Source organism: Triticum urartu, chromosome 4A, assembly GCF_056163025.1.
Source record: "Triticum urartu cultivar PI428250 chromosome 4A, HENAU_Tu73, whole genome shotgun sequence".
Lineage (NCBI taxonomy): Eukaryota > Viridiplantae > Streptophyta > Magnoliopsida > Poales > Poaceae > Triticum > Triticum urartu.
This window is the reverse complement of record NC_141876.1, coordinates 364,004,756-364,023,019: the sequence shown is the minus strand read 5'-3', so window position 1 is coordinate 364,023,019 and position 18,264 is coordinate 364,004,756.

Genomic DNA, 18,264 nt, shown 5'->3' with positions numbered 1-18,264 from the left:
TTGATTAATATTGAAGATATGGGTAGTACAAGAGTAGATCTACCACGAGATCGGAGAGGCTAAACCCTAGAAGCTAGCCTATGGTATGATTGTATATTGTCCTACGGACTAAAACCCTCCGGTTTATATAGACATCGGAGAGGTTAGGGTTACACAAGGTTGGTTACAAAGGAGGAGATACACATATCCGTATCACCTAGCTTGCCTTCCACGCCAAGTAGAGTCCCATCCGGACACGAGGCAAAGTCTTTAATCTTGTATCTTCATAGTCCAATAGTCCGGCCAAAGGATATAGTCCGGCTGTCCGAAGACCCCCTAATCCAGGACTCCTACAGTAGCCCTTGAACAAGGCTTTCAATGAGATGAGTCCGGCGCACAGTATTGTCTTCGGCATTGCAAGGCGGGTTCCTCCTCCGAATATACCACGGAAGAATTTGAATATAAGGATAGTGTCCGACCCTGCAAAATAAGTTTCCACGTACCACCGTAGAGAGAATAATATTTCCACAAATCCAATTTGCTGACTTATTTTGGCAACACAACATTATGTCATGGCCCGGTGATTATTCGAACTGTTTCCTTTAACTAGCCCCGCACATAACGCGAGGCAGTTTTTTGACACGTCTTGTCAAAGCAGAGATCGTGTCCCCTTATCACGGGATTCTCATCAATACGGATGTGGGTAACCCAACCGCGCCATCGATTATGGCGCTTGGGGGACAAGCGAGTTTTACCAAGCTAGTGGGGGCGCATAGTTTCGTCTGCCCATATAAAGGGATAAGGATTTACCTTTTCATCCACGCCTTGTTCCTCCTTTGCTCATCCACCTTCGCACACTCGAGCTCTAGCGCCCCAGATCGCATTTCCCACCTCGACCTTGTCAAACCATGTCCGGAGTGGGAGGCAGGTGGTGGTCTCCTCCGTCACGGAGGGACACGTCAAGAAGCTGAGGAGAGCCGGATACTTGCCCGACGGCATCGCGCACCGGCTCCCAGAGGAGGGGCAGCTCATCCCCACCCCCAGGCCCCATGAGAGGGTAGTGTTCCTCACCCATTTCCTCCGCGGACTGGGATTTCCTCTCCACCCATTTGTCCGGGGCTCATGTTCTACTACGGCCTGGATTTCCACGATATGGCCCCAAACTTTATCCTCAATATCTCAGTGTTTATCGTCGTGTGCGAGGCTTTCCTCCGCATCAAGCCCCACTTCGGTTTATGGCTGAAGACTTTCAATGTCAAGCCGAAGGTAGTGAGTGGCCGCCAGGCGGAGTGCGGAGGCGCCATGGTGGGCAAGATGCCCAACGTCACATGGCTCGAGGGCTCCTTCGTGGAGACCATAAAGGGGTGGCAATCGGGGTGGTTCTACATCATCGAGCCGCGTGACCCTACATGGGTAGCGGCCCCCGAGTTCCGATCTGGCTTCCCCACACGGCTCACCGCCTGGCAAGAGAAGGGCCTGTCCTGGGGTAGTCCGGGAGAGCTGACCGGACTCCAAACATGTATTCAAAACAAGGTGAACAAGAAGCTCAAACTCGTCAACGTAGTCCAGGTCATGCTCCACCGCCGGATCCTCTCGTGCAAACAACGGGACTTCAACTTGTGGGAGCTCGACCTGGTGCAGCACCGAACTCTGAACAGGCTCTTCGACACAACTCACGAAGATGCCTGGAGGGTGCTGTTCAAGAGCGCCGAGGTCCCCCTCCCATTACTGAGGATCGCGGATTCAACGCGAAGCGCCAAGCCAGTGCGGTAAGCAGCTTTACCTCTCACAGGATACTTATTTTTTATAGATTGACTCCATGCGGGATCTAAACTCCCGTACCTTTGACAGGACTGGTAGGAGACGGCCGGACAGATCGACTGTCCGGCTCCTTTGCCCGAAGGCCCAGCAGATGCTCTTCTGGCGAAGATGCTGACTCTGGCCCTTATACGGTGCCAGAGAAGACAAAGAAGGCCAAGGGAACCCGAAAGATTTCCCGACGCCAGGTGTCGTCGGACTCACTGTCTGAGGACTCTACGACGCAATCCTCCCCCGAAGACGAGGAGGCAGAAGAAGATGCTCCCCCTCCAGACGGGGGAGACAAGAAAAGGAAGGCCGCCCCAACTGGGGAGGGCGAAGGGTCCAAGAAGGGGAGAACTCTCCTTCCAGATTGCTCTACCACCACCGCCGATGGCGAAGACGAGTGGCTGCCCAGGGCCAAACCCGTGGGGAAGTCGTAAGTATTCGGATACCAGAGTAAGTCATAGTATTCCTTTGTCGCACTACTTCACCTAACGCCGAAATATGATTATGCAGGCCGCCTCGAGCCCGTATCGATGTATCATCGGACGGCTCCTTGGTTTCGTCGGATATGGATAGCGATCCAGTCCCGACCGCCACCTCCCCTCATCCTGCGGACGACGCCGAGGTGCTGTCTCACGAGGCACCAGGTCGAGGGGAGACAGTCCCGGAGGCGCCTCAAGGTGGCCTCCCAGACTCCGGGAGCCGAGGGGACAAGGCCCCTGAGAGCTCCGAGTTCGGCCCTCAGCCGAACACCGTGCCGGAACCTCCAGTGGTTCCGGACTCGGGCAAGCAGCCTCCTTCTAAGAGGGGAGAGACACCTGTACCGGTGACTGTTGGCGTTCTGGGAACGGGGGTCCCCAGACTTGCCTGCCTGCGGCGTGGCTCAAAGGGGGGCCCAGCACGGCCCATCTTCATCAACACAGACCCAAGACCCTCGCGAGGGGCCAAGCCTCACGGGGCGGACGACACGGAACTTCCTCAGGCACGGCCTCATCAGGCTGGCTCGCGAGGAGGCGGAGAGATCAAGGCGGGGTACCTCACGAGGTGCCCGTGACGTAAGCCATGACGACCAAAGGCGCCAGGCGGGCGCCGGCCGCGCAGTGTCCTCCTTTCCTCTTTGGTGCAAAGGGAGCAAGCACAGGCGAGAGCATCAAACAAAGGCACCCGTTTCGGTGCAACGAGACCAAGACCAGTCCAATGGCAGGGAGGAAGTCATTGTGGAGCCCAAGCCAGCGTCACCACCAGAGCCTTTGGCAGGCGAGGACCAACTTTAGTCAGGATAAGTGTACCAGATGTTCCCCTTCAAAATGGCCAATTGTTGGCGCCCTTCCCGCTCAATATTTGGGAAGAGGCCCAGGGCCTTTGCCTATAAATAGGACTAGCCACCCCCAGGGTAGGGGGCAATCAAGAAGGGAGAATCTAGAAGCCAAGAGAGAAACTAGCTAGGATCAGATCGAGTAGCATCACATAGAGAGAAAGAGAGAAGGGCGACTGAACTCCTCCTAGCAGTCCATCCCCCCAGCCAAGAACATACCCTCGCGAGGCTGTTCTTCCTTGTATTGCTCATCGTCATCAACCCAAGAGGCAATTCACCACACCACACACTGGAGTAGGGTATTACACTACAACGGTGGCCCGAACCAGTATAAACCCTGTGTCTCTTGTGCTGTTCTTTCCATAGCTTAGATCTTAGCGAGGCGGAGGGGTGCAGGTAGGTAGAAGGCGAAATCTCCGCGCGCACCCCAGTGTTCGAACCTCAAGGGTCTGCCGGAACCCGAAATCCGGCATTTTGCACGCCAGGTAGGGGTGCACCGGAATTCGTCTTCCACCACCCCGTTCTCCTCCGACCATCGCGTCCATGTCTGACGCTCGTCGGGCCCGCGCCGAGCGCCGGGCCACTCTCGCTTCCCGCGTCGCCCGGACGGCTCCTGTCGGCAGGCGTCCTCGCCGTTCCTCGTCACCTGCCGTCAACGCCGCCACCGGCCCGGTGGGGAACGAGCAGCAAGCGTCGTCTCAGCATCCATCCGTGCGGCAAGACGGCCGCACCGCTACTTCCTCGCTCACCCCAGCTGGTTCTTCGTCCCGCGCGCTCCGTGCACCCATGGAGGCTCGAGCTGCGCTCATCGCGGCAAACGAGCTCCTGCGCTACCGCCCCGTCGACAACGTCTACGAAGAATGGCTCGACCGCGTCGCCAAGCTCGTCCGCGCCGCAGGGGGCTCTCCTGCGCCGTCTGTTCCGCTGCACCGCACCCCGCCCCGCGTGGGCGACGAAGCTCCGGGGGCGCCCCAGCCGCCTCCTCCTCAAGAAGGCGCCATGGCTCCAAGGCGCGTGGCCCCTGGGCGGAACCCACTCCGTCAGGTGCCAGCGCGGCAAGAGTGGAGCTGCCAAGAAGTCCCTCGCCCGCAAGAAGCTGCTCGGGCGCTCCCTGCTCCAGCACGTCGCGACCATGCTCCTGCTCCCGCACGTCAAGACCCCGCGCTGCTCCCAGCTGCAGCGCGTGGGGACATGCAAGACCAAGCTCTCCGTCACCCAAGGCCTCCCGTGGCCACAGCAGGCTGTCGTGCCTTCACCACCGAGCTACGCAGCGTCGCGTGGCCCGGCAAGTTCAAGCCAGACCTGCCTCCTCGTTACAACGGCACGGCCGACCTGCAGAGTTCCTCCAGCTCTGTGAGCTGGGCATCGAAGCTGCCAACGGAGACGAGAAAGTCATGGCGATCTGGTTTCCCATGGCGCTCAAGGACGGGGCCCGCACCTGGCTCCTGAACTTGGCTCCAGGCACGATCTCCTCCTAGGACGAGATGCGCACCCGCTTCATCGCCAACTTCCAAGGTACTCGCGACCGGCCACCTGCCGTGAGCGACATGCGCCGCATCAAGCAACAACCCGGAGAGACCCTGCAGAAGTACATCCGGCGCTTCAACAACGCACGCCTCAAGATTCCCAAGGTGACCGAGGAGGCCATCATCTCAGCCTTCTCCGACGGCGTGCGCGATGTCAAGATGAAGGAGGAGCTGGCGATGCATGAAGACCTGTGCACTTCCTTGGAGTTGTTCAACTTGGTAACCAAGTGTGCCAGGGCTGAGGAAGGGCGTCTCTCCCTCCTCGAGCTGCCTGCCGCGGACCCAGAAGAGAAGAAGCCCAAGGCCAAGGATGTGAAGCGCAAGGGGGCTGCCGTGCTCGCGGCAGAACCAGACACCAAGCAGGGCAGAGATCAGCCCGAATCTTCCAAGGGCAGTCGGTACTGTGTGTACCACGACCTCCACACCCACAACACCAACGAATGTCAAGAGCTCCGAGCCGTGCGAGAAGGAAGGATTGGCCGTCGCCTCGACCACGGTGACCGGGGCTACAGTCGAAGAGGAGGAAGGAACGCAGGATGCTGGGAAGACCGCTGCCCGCGCCAAGGGTGGCGCGATCGACCTCGCGAGGATCGCTGGCAAGACCCGCCTCGCGAGGGAGACTGGAGGGATCAGCCTCCCGAGGATCACCCGCAAGGCAACGCAGGCCTCCCTCCACTGCCGCCGCAGCCAAGGAGAAACGAGGACCGCCATCGAGCATCCTGGGCCTGGGGGCTTCCAGGAGCCGCGTGCGATCGCCTGCATCCTGGGCGGGGCTCTAGCCCCAGCCTCTCAATGCATCTTCAAGCAGTTCGCCCACGAAGTGAATGCAGTCCTCCCCAAGCTCGAAGCCACGCGCCCTCTCAGGTGGTCGGCGTGCGCCATCATGTTCAGCTCAGCAGATCAGCTCAAGTGTGCGGCCACAGCCGGAGTCCTCTCGATGCTTTGTTCCCCAATCATCAGCATCATGGTGGTCACCAGGACCCTCATCGATGGCGGGGCAGGGCTCAACGTCCTGTCCGTGGAAACATTCAACAATCTCCAAGTGCCCTACAGCCAGCTTCAGCCAACCAAGCCTTTCTCCGGAGTCACCGACGGCTCCACGGTCCCGATTGGGCGGATCCGCCTCCCTGTCACCTTCGGGGCACGCGACAACTACCGCACTGAGCTCATCGACTTCGACGTTGCTCACATTCACCTGCCGTACAACGCCATCCTTGGGTACCCAGCGCTGGCCAAGTTCATGGCCGTAACTCACCACGGCTACAACGTCCTCAAGATGCCAGGAAGTGGCAGAGTCATCACGGTGCCCTGTGAAGAGAAGGACGCGGTGTGTTCCCTGGAACGAGCCTTTCAGGCCGCATCACTGGAAGACCCAGATCGCGGAAGCAGGAGGCTTCCCGAGACCACCCCCAAGAAGAAGAAGACACCGTCCGGCCCAGCCCCTCAGGAGGCAGGCCCCTCAGGGCCCGCGCCTGCCCAGGGGGAACCTCCTTCCATCGCATAAGAAAGCACGCCTGGCGCCCTCCTCGGGCAGGGCTCGCGGGCTCTCCCCTGGAGGGCCACCGACCTGGCTAAGGTCACGAGGGAGGCGCTTGGGCACCACATGGAGGCGTGTTTCGAAGCTCGTTTCCCTCAAGGAGTAAGGCAAGGAGAGCCAGACCCTCAGGAGTTCGTCAGCAAGGCCATTCAGGAGCTACAAGAGTCAAGAGTCATGAAAGGCGGCCGCCGCCTACCAGCTGTGGCTCCCCATCCAGGTGAGGATGGTGGGCTGCGCGTCTGCATCGACATACCAGGGCTCAATCGAGTCGCCTCTCTGGAGCGCCTCTGGCCCTCGCGAGTGGGGCGCTGCGAAGGTCCACCCCACAGCTACGTTCGCATGCCTTACGGCTTGCCGAACGCGGCTGCCACGTACCAACGCCTCATGAGGGGCATCATGGAGGCTCAAGAGGCCAGGCGTTCCGCAGCCCTGGCGGAGACGGAGATGGTCCGCGAGGAGCCACCAGCGCCTCCGGAGCCTCCCGGGGCCCCTGGGCCTGGGGGCTCGTGAGGATCGGCTTCCGCAGCCCACCGAGTCTGCTACACCAACACTCCTTCATCGTCAACATCATCAGGTGACATCTTTCAAGTTTCATTTCCAGCTGGGAGCGCCCCCCAGAGCTGCATTATTCCCAGGCCGCGTGGGTCCGTCCCTGCGGCATGTATCCCCTTTATTTCATGTTGTTAGCTTACTTTGTTGGGGGCGCCCCACGGGCTGCATCATCCCCAAGTCGCTCGGGCCTGACCCAGTGATGTCCGCCTTCCCAGCATCTATTTGAATGAATCCACTCCTTCGCGGCTAATGTGTTTGGCCTAGTTGCCCGCTCAACTGACGCCAACTGACGGAGCTGCTCCCAAACGGCACGACGCTTGCGCATGGGTCCGTCCCTGCAACACCGACAAACCTGAATGGCTGAGCTCTGGCCGCGGCAGCCCCGCATGGCACCACCTCGTCAAGCCTTCAGTGCCTCATCGCCCCTCGGAAGCAACCAACGGCTGACTGTCAATTGTCATGGAAACCCCTCGTTCTTTCTATGATGGGTCTACAGGATCTCCTAAAGGAGCTGCGTCAGGCGAGGCCCTTGCGGTGTCTCCTTCACTCTCATCCGCGTGAACCGCTTGCACGTTAAAGGGGGGTGCCTGAGCATCGCGACTCAGGGCTCCTACTGGCTCTCCAGCCCTCACCCTCTGGCCTTGTCCACGGCATCGCGACCTGGCATACCAGCGACGGCTGAGACTCGCTCGAGGGCCGGGACCCGAGGACGTAGAGTAGAAAGGGGAGCAAAGGCAAGAGGGGAGGGACATGCGAGGACCTCGCCGAGCAACCTCACGCCTGCCGATGCACGGACCCGACGACACACCAGAGAGCGGTCCCTGATTCTCAAGATAAGTCACCACCCGGAAGCACCAGCTACCGTGGCACCATCCCCGCACCTAATGCAATCCCGTGTTAGCGACGCCGCTCTCCTTTCTCACCGAACGACGGCTGCTTGAGCGCCAAAGGGGACCTCCTGAGCATCGCAACTCAGGAGCTCTTACCGGACCCCGGGTCGCTCACCTCCTGGCCTTGACCACGGCATCGCGACCTGGCATACCAGCGACAGCTGAAGCCGCCTTGGGACTGGGACCTGTCGGCGCAGAGCACCAAGCCCTCGTGAGGTTCAAAAGGGAGAACTGAGCTAAGACGGAATGAGCAACTCGCACAATTCTATGACAAGGGTTATATTAACAAACAGGATCACAGGCACCTTACAAGCCCTCACAGGACGCGTCTTTGATTCCTTGCAGGGAACAGATCCTAAAAGGACGCTAACTACATGCACCCCTGCAAAAGACGCCATCGTCAACAGCGGGCCGTCAAGCACCGGCACCAACCCCATCCAGATCAGAGTCGGTGACGGCCTGACGAGCCCGCCCTGCTCCAGGAGCGGCGCCGGCTCGGGGGCTCGTAGCTGTCGTCACTCATCTCCGGAGTCGCGAAGAGCTCGCCGGAGTCGCTGGACCCTCCGACGCCTCCGCCGCCTGAGCAGCCGCCAAGGGAGTGGTCGGCGGGCCCAGTCCTCGCCGTAGCAGGGTCCCGACCACCTCTCCCGGGGCAGCACTCTAGCCGGAGCCCGTTCGCATCGAAGACCTTGAAGAACATCACCGAAGCATCGTCGTACTCCAAGTGGATCGCGAAGGCTCCTCTTGTCGTGCAAACCCGGGCGATTTCGCTCCAGCCTCGAGTCATGAAGACCTCGCCCGGGGCAACGACTGCGACCTCTGCCTCGGTGTGACGTAGCTTTCTACCTCCTTGGTTGTTGCATCATGTGTTCGACAATAGTGCTGCCGGACAGGGTTTCCAGAGATTAAGGTCCTGAAAAAGAGAAAAATAACCAGACGGGAAGCCCCTAGTGCGGTTTAAGCCGCGTCTTGGGGCGTGCCGCAGTTGTGCCCCCCTCCCCACCTGTGCCCATGGTATTTTTAATGCGTAATTATGTACGCGTAGCACGAGTTTTGTCGTTTGGCTGGGACTGGGGTGGGGGCCGCATTGCTACGCGAGCTCAGATCGCGCCAGGCGGTCTAGTTGTCGATTGCTCCGAGCGCGCTTGAAGGTGTCCAGGTCTTGGAATGCCAAACCAGTGGATTGCCTTGAGAGGCTGCTTTGCGCTTCTGCTGCGAGGGCCGTGGTGTGCTCCTCCGTTCGGAGAGAGTGCTCTGTGTTTCCATTGACTGTAATAACCCCGCGAGGTCCTGACATCTTGAGCTTGAGGTATGCATAATGCGGTACCGCATTGAATCTCGCAAATGTGGTTCGCCCGAGCAGTGCATGATAACCACTGCGGAACGGGACTATATCGAAGATTAACTCTTCGCTTCGGAAGTTATCCGGGGATCCGAAGACCACTTCCAGTGTAATTGAGCCTGTGCAATGGGCCTCTACACCTGGAATGACGCCTTTAAAGGTCGTTTTTGTGGGTTTGATCCTTGAGGGGTCTATACCCATTTTTCGCACTGTGTCCTGATAAAGCAGGTTCAGGCTGCTGCCCCCATCCATAAGGACTTGAGTGAGGTGAAATCCGTCAATGATTGGGTCCAGAACCAGTGCGGCGAATCCGCCATGACGGATACTAGTGGGATGGTCCCTGCGATCGAAAGTGATCGGATAGGAGGACCATGGGTTGAACTTTGGGGCGACTAGCTCCAACGCATATACGTCCCTGAGCGCACGCTTCCGCTCCCTCTTGGGGATTTGGGTTGCATATATCATGTTCACCGTCCGCACTTGTGGGGGAAACCTCTTCTGTCCTCTGGTGTGTGGCTGCCGGGGCTCCTCCTCGTCATCGCTATGTGGCCCCTTGTCCTTGTTTTTGGTGATTAACTTGCCGGCTTCCTTGAACACCCAACAATCCCTGTTGGTGTGATTGGCTGGCTTATCTAGGGTGCCGTGTATTTGACACGAGCGATCGAGTATATGGTCCAAGCTGGACGGACCCGACGTACTTTGTTTGAATGGCTTTTTCCTCTGACCAGGTTTAGAGCCTTTGAATCCGGCATTGACTGCCGTATCCTCGGTATTATCGCTGTTAATGCGGCGCTTATGTTTGTTGCGACATGACCTGCTATTGCCGTCCTTGGTATCCGAAGTACCATGGTTCTTTGATATGTTATTAGTGCGAGCCAACCAGCTGTCTTCTCCCGCACAAAAGCGGGTCATGAGTGTCGTGAGGGCTGCCATAGATTTCGGCTTTTCCTGACCAAGGTGCCGGGCTAGCCATTCGTCGCGGATGTTGTGTTTGAAAGCCGCTAGGGCCTCTGCATCCGGACAGTCTATGATTTGATTTTTCTTTGTTAGGAACCGAGTCCAGAATTGCCTGGCCGATTCTTCTGGCTGCTGAATTATGTGGCTCAAGTCATCGGCATCTGGTGGCCGCACATAAGTGCCTTGAAAGTTGTCGAGAAATGTGGCTTCTAGGTCTTCCCAACAGCTAATGGACTCTACTGGCAAGCTGTTAAGCCAATGCCATGTTGGTCCCTTGAGCTTTAGTGGGAGGTATTTGATGGCGTGTAAGTCATCACCGCGGGCCATCTAGATGTGGAGGAGGAAATCCTCGATCCATACCGCGGGATCTGTTGTGCCATCGTATGATTCAATATTTACAGGTTTGAAACCTTCTGGGATTTGATGATCCATTACTTTGTCTGTGAAGCATAAGGGGTGTGCGGCGCCTCTGTATTGGGCTATATCGTGACGCAACTCGAATGGGTCTTGCCTGCCGTGTTCGGCCCGACCGGATTTGCTTTTATTGTATCCGGCGTGACGATTATCGTCTCGCATAGTGGCGCGCCCTCGTGATCCGTAGATCGATCTTGCATGCTTTGCTTTGTCCTCCAATATGTCTCGCAGGTCTGGCGTATCTCCCCATGCCTTTTTATTTGAGTGGCGTCGGGGTGCAGGCTGAGTTTTTGGCTGGAATGCTTCTCTATCGCGGCCACGAGGTGGCCGATCAGCCGCATCATACGCTTCTTCCTCCAGTCGAGGTAGCAACCTGCACTTTGGGTAACTCTTGGAGGGGCGCTCGAGTTTATATTCCTCGGCTGTGAGGACTTCAGTCCATCTATCAACTAGCAGATCCTGATCAGCTTGAAGCTGTTGCTGCTTTTTCTTAAGGCTATTTGCCATGGCTATAAGCCGGTGTTTGAAGCGCTCTTGTTCGACGGGATCCTCTGGCACGGCGAATTCGTCGTCGCCGAGGCTTGCCTCGTCTTCGGAGGGGGCATGTAATTATCATCCTTCGCCTCTCCATCTGCCGCTCTCTCAGGAGGGCTGGCTCCTCCATCCTCCTGCTCTAAATCTTGCTGGAGGGGATTGTTGTTGTCTACGGCACTATCTGGAGTATTATTATCTCCTGTGCCGGTATCACCACTTTTGCTTTGGCGGGACTTAGAGCGGCGCCGCTGACGTCGGCGCTTGGGTTGCTTCTTGGAGGGGCCGTCCTCCGCTATCTCGTCGCTATTGCCTTCTTTGGGTGTATCCACCATGTATATATCGTATGATGAGGTGGCTGTCCAATGCCCTGTGGGCAGTGGTTCCTCTTCGTCTCTCGCATCGTCGTCCATACCGTCGGTGTCTTCGGAGTCGAAGTCAAGCATGTCGGTTAAGTCATCGACAGTGGCTACTAAGTGGGTGGTGGGTGGGCCATGAATTTCTTCGTCGTCCGCATCCCAGTCCTGCCGGACATAGTTCAGCCATGATCCTCCTGGCAAGGAGAGAGACCTTAATGAGTTCAGTATGTCGCCAAAGGGCGAGTGCTGAAAAATATCCGCGGAGGTAAACTCCATGATCGGTGCCCAATCGGATTCGATAGGAACGGGCGCAGGTGGTTCGGAGTCCGTGGCCGGAGAAGGATCTGGCAGTTTAACAACACGGCTCTCGTGCAAGGTAAGGTCGATGTTTGGCTCGATCACCGCTGAGGGTAAGGCCTTCGTAGCGGGGTCCATCCACCCATCCATGGACGGCGCAACTGGCTCCGAATTGAGGGTCGGAGCGGCTGCCTGTGCGATCTCCTGGACACTGTCCGATGGTAGAGCTAAATCGTACTCATCGTGACCGCGTGACGCACAAGGAAGACGCTCGAATCCGTCGAAGATCAAGTCTCCACGGATATTGGCCGTGTAGTTTAAGCTTCCAAACCTGACCTGGTGGCCAGGGGCGTAACTTTGAATCTGCTCCAAATGGCCAAGCGAATTGGCCCGCAGTGCAAAGCCGCCGAACACGAAGATCTGTCCGGGGAGAAAAGTCTCACCCTGGACTGCATCGCTATCGATGATAGTAGGAGCCATCAAGCCTAACGGCGACGACACAGAGGAACTCTCAATGAAAGCACCAATGTCAGTGTCAAAACCGGCGGATCTCGGGTATGGGGTCCCGAACTGTGCGTCTAAGGCGGATGGTAACAGGAGGTAGGGGACACAATGTTTTACCCAGGTTCGGGCCCTCTTGATGGAGGTAAAACCCTACGTCCTTCTTGATTAATATTGATGATATGGGTAGTACAAGAGTAGATCTACCATGAGATCGGAGAGGCTAAACCCTAGAAGCTAGCCTATGGTATGATTGTATATTGTCCTACGGACTAAAACCCTCTGGTTTATATAGACACCGGAGAGGTTAGGGTTACACAAGGTCGGTTACAAAGGAGGAGATACACATATCCGTATCACCTAGCTTGCCTTCCACGCCAAGTAGAGTCCCATCCGGAGACGAGACGAAGTCTTTAATATCGTATCTTCATAGTCCAACAGTCCGGCCAAAGGATATAGTCCGGCTGTCCGGAGACCCCCTAATCCAGGACTTCCACACAACTCTTTATCCCTTTCTTATTCAGTACATGGGATGTGTGAACATTACCCCTCTTGCGACAAGCCTACCATGCGGCTATACTTCTAAGTCGTGCCCCGACACGTGGGAGATATAGCCGCATTGTGGGTGTTACAGAGGTGTACTGTGGAAGGATCCGGACTTTTTGGACTGGGCATGCATAGTAGCTAGTCCAAAAATGGAAGAACACCAAATAAACACAGACAAGCAGGACTAGGGTTTTACGCATCGTTTGCGGCCCGAACCTGGGTAAAAATCCCCTTGCGTTGATGGGTAGACCTGTTCTTTGCGTAGCCCCACGCCCCGCCAACCGAAGAAGGGATTCCCTAGATTCCATAGGTGTCATTTCCTCGACATCTTTGGGGCACCAGGTAGGGGGCCTGAGGTTGTGAAAATCTGGTCTAGAAGTCAACGCATCGACTCCTTCATCGCGATGGCTCCAAAGAAGAGGGCAACAGCGACTAGCCACACTCCGGTGCCATCAGCTAGGCGGGCGGTGTCGTCTGCGGCCGCAACAACCATCCGGGTGGCGACGAAAAAGCTAAGTCACGCAAAACGTTGAGCAATTTCCTTTTTTATATATAGGGTTATTTTCCTCGAAGGTTTTTGATCCTTGTATGGAAAACCTGCATGCAAGGGAACCCTTCCGCTATTGGCAACACCCTTGTTCTGTTTCGAGTTCGCTCAATAGTTCAAGCGGCTACGCTGAGAATGGCAAGGTGGCTTGCCTGGCAGCAAGTGCCCCCGGCAGGCTGCTAAGGATCTGTTCCTCAAAGCGCCACACCATGGGTTTACGCGCTGGCAAACCTATCCAACTAAGCGTAGGGTGTGTACATACAAAGAAAGATCAAACAGGAAGATAGAATGCGCCATTTCAAAATACTGCAAAGTTGTATTACATCAGTAGTTGTCGCGGTTCTAACTTAATATAAAATTGTCTTGGTCAAGAACTCGCATCAGCAATGAGAAACGGGGTGGCTAGTCCTGGCGCTGGCCTTCCACCCTCTTGATTCCGTCAACGCTGTTAATGATGGGCTTGATACGCTCTTTGAGTGCCTCGAGGTCCACATCCTCTGGCAAACTCTCAAGCGCGTTGGCGAAGTCGACGCTCGGGTTCTAGAATGCCACCTTGGTGAGCACCTTGGTCAGGGCGCCCCGGCAATGCTTCCGAGCCTCATTAGCCAGATAAGTCGCTCGACTAAGCAGAGCTGTTCCAGGGCATCGAGGACGCCCTTGAAGAACAAGGTCAGCCTGACACTAGGGCTTATGTTCGCCTCCTAGGACTACCTGAAGTTCGGCATGTCCATGACGGCTAGCTACGTGGTGAGTCTCTCTGCAACGTCAACGAGGCGGCTGATCCAGAGATTTATGCCGTCCACATAGTCCTTGTGGGCGGTGGCATCGCCCTGCCACAGCAGCCTCTCCCCCTCAAGGGCCTTATTCAGGGTCTCCTCATGGGCCCTGACCTCCGAAAGCGTCCCTTCCAAGGTGTCCAGTTTTAGATTCAGATAGTTGATGGAGTCGTTGGCCTCGGAGAGCGGCTTGGTCTTGTCGGAGATGGTGACCTACAAATCCGCCAGAGTGCGGTTAGCCGTGTCCCTGTCCCCCGTCAGCTTTGAGATCTCCTTCTTCAGCTCCTCCCGCTCCAGCTCCAACTTCTCCACCTTGCCGGCTTGGTCTAGGGCCAGAGCATCAAGTGCATCCTTGTGCTTCCGCTCTAGCTCCTAGGACCGCTGCGCAGCGATCTTCTTGATTTCCTCGTCCTTGCCGTGGAGCATGGCGACAAGCGCTTGTCCACGAGCAACAAGGTCTTCCTCCTGGGTGTCCAGCAGAGCTTGCTGCTGCCGCTAGACAGCTTCGTCCTTGGCGGTCTGTTCCTTCGCCGCCTCTTGGGACTTCTCGATGTCGGCCTGCTTCAGGAGGAGCTCTCGCTTGCGCTCATCCAGCTGATCCTGGGCGGCCCTCAGTTCCTGCCGGGCCTCGCCGAACTAGACTAGCATCTGAATGACGCGCTCCTGAAAATATGCTTCCGCCTTGTCCACAGCCGCCATCCTGGAGTTCACCTTATCCTGGCAGGCATGGTGGAGCGGCTGAAGCTTCTGGAAATTGGCGCTCATGGCCCGAAGGAGCTGATCCTCCTAGCAACCACCGCCGCTGGCGCTCGGTTCGTCGACAACCTGGAGCCCAGCGGTGGCGAGCGCCTCATCATCGAAAACCTCCCCTTCGGCTGGCGCTCTGGTGCTTGCCGTCCCTGGGAGGCAGATGAACAGATCATCACCCACTCTCAAGTACTTATCTGGGGCGGGGGCTGCGGGGGAGGAAGGTTGGTCGTTGGCCACCCCCTCCCCGGCTGGCCCCTTGGCGGCCTCCTCGGCAGCGGCCTTGCCGGCCTCCCCGGTAGCAGCCTCGCCACTCTCCCCGGCGGGCCCCTTGGCAGCCTCCTCGGCGGCGGACTCAGCGGCTTCACCAGCCGCGATCTTGGTGAACTCAGCTTCGGCATCGTTGGCGACCTCCACGATGACAGTGTCGATGTCTACTTGGTCCATCGAGGTAGGGTCTGGAAACCAGAAAGGAGAATGAAGCGAGGCCAAAACCAAAGTTCAGAACAAATAAAAGAAAGAACAGGGACGAGAGGTAGGCAACTTACCCGTGCCGAACTGAGAAGAAGTGGTTCCCTCCCCGCCAACGTTCATTGTCGGGACGGAGCCACCGGCAACCAAGCTTGCCCCCTCTTCGTCCATGCACGTGGGCTCGGCGGTAGATGCCCTTGCGAGTGACACCCCTCTACGTGGTGTGGTCGACGGGGGCGGCGTGTCAGGGGCGGCCCTTAGTGGCTCCTCTTGTTGCCGCTCTCCTCCTGCGAACCCGGCAAGGTCAGCACCAAGGATACACACCTCAATGCCCGTCGATGGGGAGTGAATAACGGACTCGCGCTAGGGGCTGAAGAAGGGGCTGCATTGAGGGCTGTTGTCCGGGCTGATCACCACCAACGTCGGCGTGCGCGGAGCGCTCGCCGGGGGCTCGCCGCCCGTCGAAGCTTTGGCTCTCTTCGCCACCCTCTAGGCCAGCGTCTCCGTGTCACTGTGAAGATATGATCAAGTCAGAGAACGATAACGCGGGCGGAGGGTCAGGAAATGATTAGGGGCAAGGTGCTTACTCGTCCTCCTTCGCTAGCCTCCTCTTCCTATTCGGGCTAAAGGACTCGAGATCGAAATCGGCCTCCGGGGTGGCGTCCGCGAGGGGAGGAGAAGGGGATGGAGTCCTGGGCCGCTTGGAAGAGGAGGAGCGGCGACCACGACCTTCTTCACTGCTGCAGCCCTCGTCAGGCGCACGGACTGCGCCTGGGCCTGTTCCCGCTGCATGGTCTTGCCCGGCCAAACCGTCTCGCCGGAATTAGCCCGCCGCAGGACGCGTTTCTTCCCTAGGGCCGAGGAGTCATCCACATCGGTCTCCTCTTTGGCTGACTCCTCGACCGCTTCTTCAACAAGGGGAACCCCAGCACCGGCGCCGCTGGGTTCCCTGGCAGACCCCGTCCACTTGGCAAACTGCTTCTCTTCTGCGGCCATGTCGGCCTCGTCCTCCATAGTGCCGAGGCTGCCGGCCTCCTCGGCAAGTGCTGCCTCCTCCGCCCTGGCGGCAATATACGCCAGCTCTTCCTCAGTGGTGTCGCGAATGAGCTATGGCTTGTCACGAACATACCTCTCCAACAAGTTATCGAAGAATATCTGCGCCAGCTCCGCCTTTGGCTCAGCCCAGGTCGGATCGAAGCCATGCACGTTGAAAACCGGCATCATGGCGATGATGGCGGTCAAGCAAGAGTTGTTGCTCAAGGGACTACCCCCGCTGGCAACCCGAACAGGCTGTCAGACTTGCCGGCCCTGGCGGCCTTGCCGGTCTTCTTGGCCTTGTCGGTCCTCTCGACCCTGCTGACCTCGTGAACCTAGAGCTGGAAAAGCCTCTGACAAAGATGAGCATGCTGCAGCACCGTGAAGTTGTGGTTCAGGCTGGGGCAGAGCCTCATGATATCAACCGCATTCCTGAAGTCCCAGTCCGACCTCCCCTTATTGTGCAGTGGGGCAATCCGGCGGCAGATGAAGTTGGCCCCAATCATATCGAGAGTGAGCCCGGCCGAGGTGAGGCGATGGATACTGATGGTGACGACCGTGAGCTTCTTGTCGTCGGCGTCGAGCTCGCCCCAGTCCTTGCTGCAGACCGGCGACCTCCGACAGACCCGACAGAACTCCTGAGGATTTGTCACCTCGATTTAGCACCACCGGCCCCTCCACTCATCCCACCTCTCCTTGTGGGCACCCTCCAGGTACGTGCCCCTGCTCTGGGTCCTCGGGATCCAGGTGATGCAGCCGGAGATGGCGCCCCCTGGCTGGATGCGAGGGGTGATGTAATGGCGGGAGAGTGACGTGCTGGGGTGCACTCCGGCGAAGCCCTCGCAAAGATGGGCAAAGAAGGCCATGCACACCATGGTGTTCAGCGTAAGGTCCAGAAGGTGGAAGCCGTAGGTGTGCATAATGTCGTTGAAGAAATCTGAGAAAGGGAGGCAGAGCCCGCAAGAGAAGTAGTCGACAAAGAAAGGATACTGATTTGGACTGGGCTTGGGGAAGGAGGCAAGGACGATGCGTGTGGTGGGATGCCCCGATGTAACGCCCCGGACACACTAGTTTTTTCTGCGCCCTTTGTCCTCACTCGTGCGCACCCGGGAGCAACTTCCCGGTCGGTCACCCATCCTGACACTACTCCAAGCTGAGCACGCTTAACTTTGGAGTTCTGTCTGAATGGGCTTACGGAAAAGAAGGAATTCCTTATTTATATGAGTAGTCTATCATCCCTAATAAGCCAGGCCATCACATACACCCCCACAAAGAGGAACCGACGTCCTTGTCGGGCCACAGAAACGTTCCCTCTTGGCACATACGTCTGTGCTTCCAGTCCAGTATATGTGACATGTCGTGTGCCACGACGGGTCACAAACGTCATGAACAACATGACCACGCACCTGTCCGCAATCATCCGTGTAATCGCGAGGGTCGTCTCTGATACCAACTTGTAACCCTCCTCACCGCTCGCCGCCGCGGACGCCGGATCTCCACCGAAGCCCAGCGCCGGCGCCGCCCACGTCCTGCTCCGAGCACCTCCTCGTCGGTGCCCCGCACAAATCCGACGAGCTCTTCCGACTCCGGTCAGCGTATCCTCCAACTCTGGCATCGTCTCCGGCGAGATCCGCTGCCGCCTCGTTTTGCGTGCCCGGGTCAACCCTAGATCCGGAGGTGATTTTTATTCTATGTCCCCGGATCTGTAACATTTTCTAGGCATGTTCACTGCACCATATCTCATCATCCATAGCTCCGTTTTGCGTGTGTGATATACCAAATTGTTCGTGTGGATGTGCTCTTCATTTCATTCCATTGCATCATGCTTGTTTGAGTCCATCTTGATGCCTAAAATGTTGTTGCAAGAGTGCTATAGAATGTTAGTTTCTATTTCTTAACAGATTATGGACATTTGTCATTTTTGCCATGATTATTGTGTGCCTCCTATGAACTTGAGCCCTACATGTGTTTTGGGCTATGCCATGCCATCTTTACAGGGGTGTATGCCATGTATTTTTTGTGATAAATGTGGTGACTAGCACAAGCATGAAAAGTAGCTCTCGTGATGTTGCTGATTTCAGGGACTTAGAATTCTTCGAAGTCATTTCCCTGATGTTACTTTTATGCCATGTATTCATG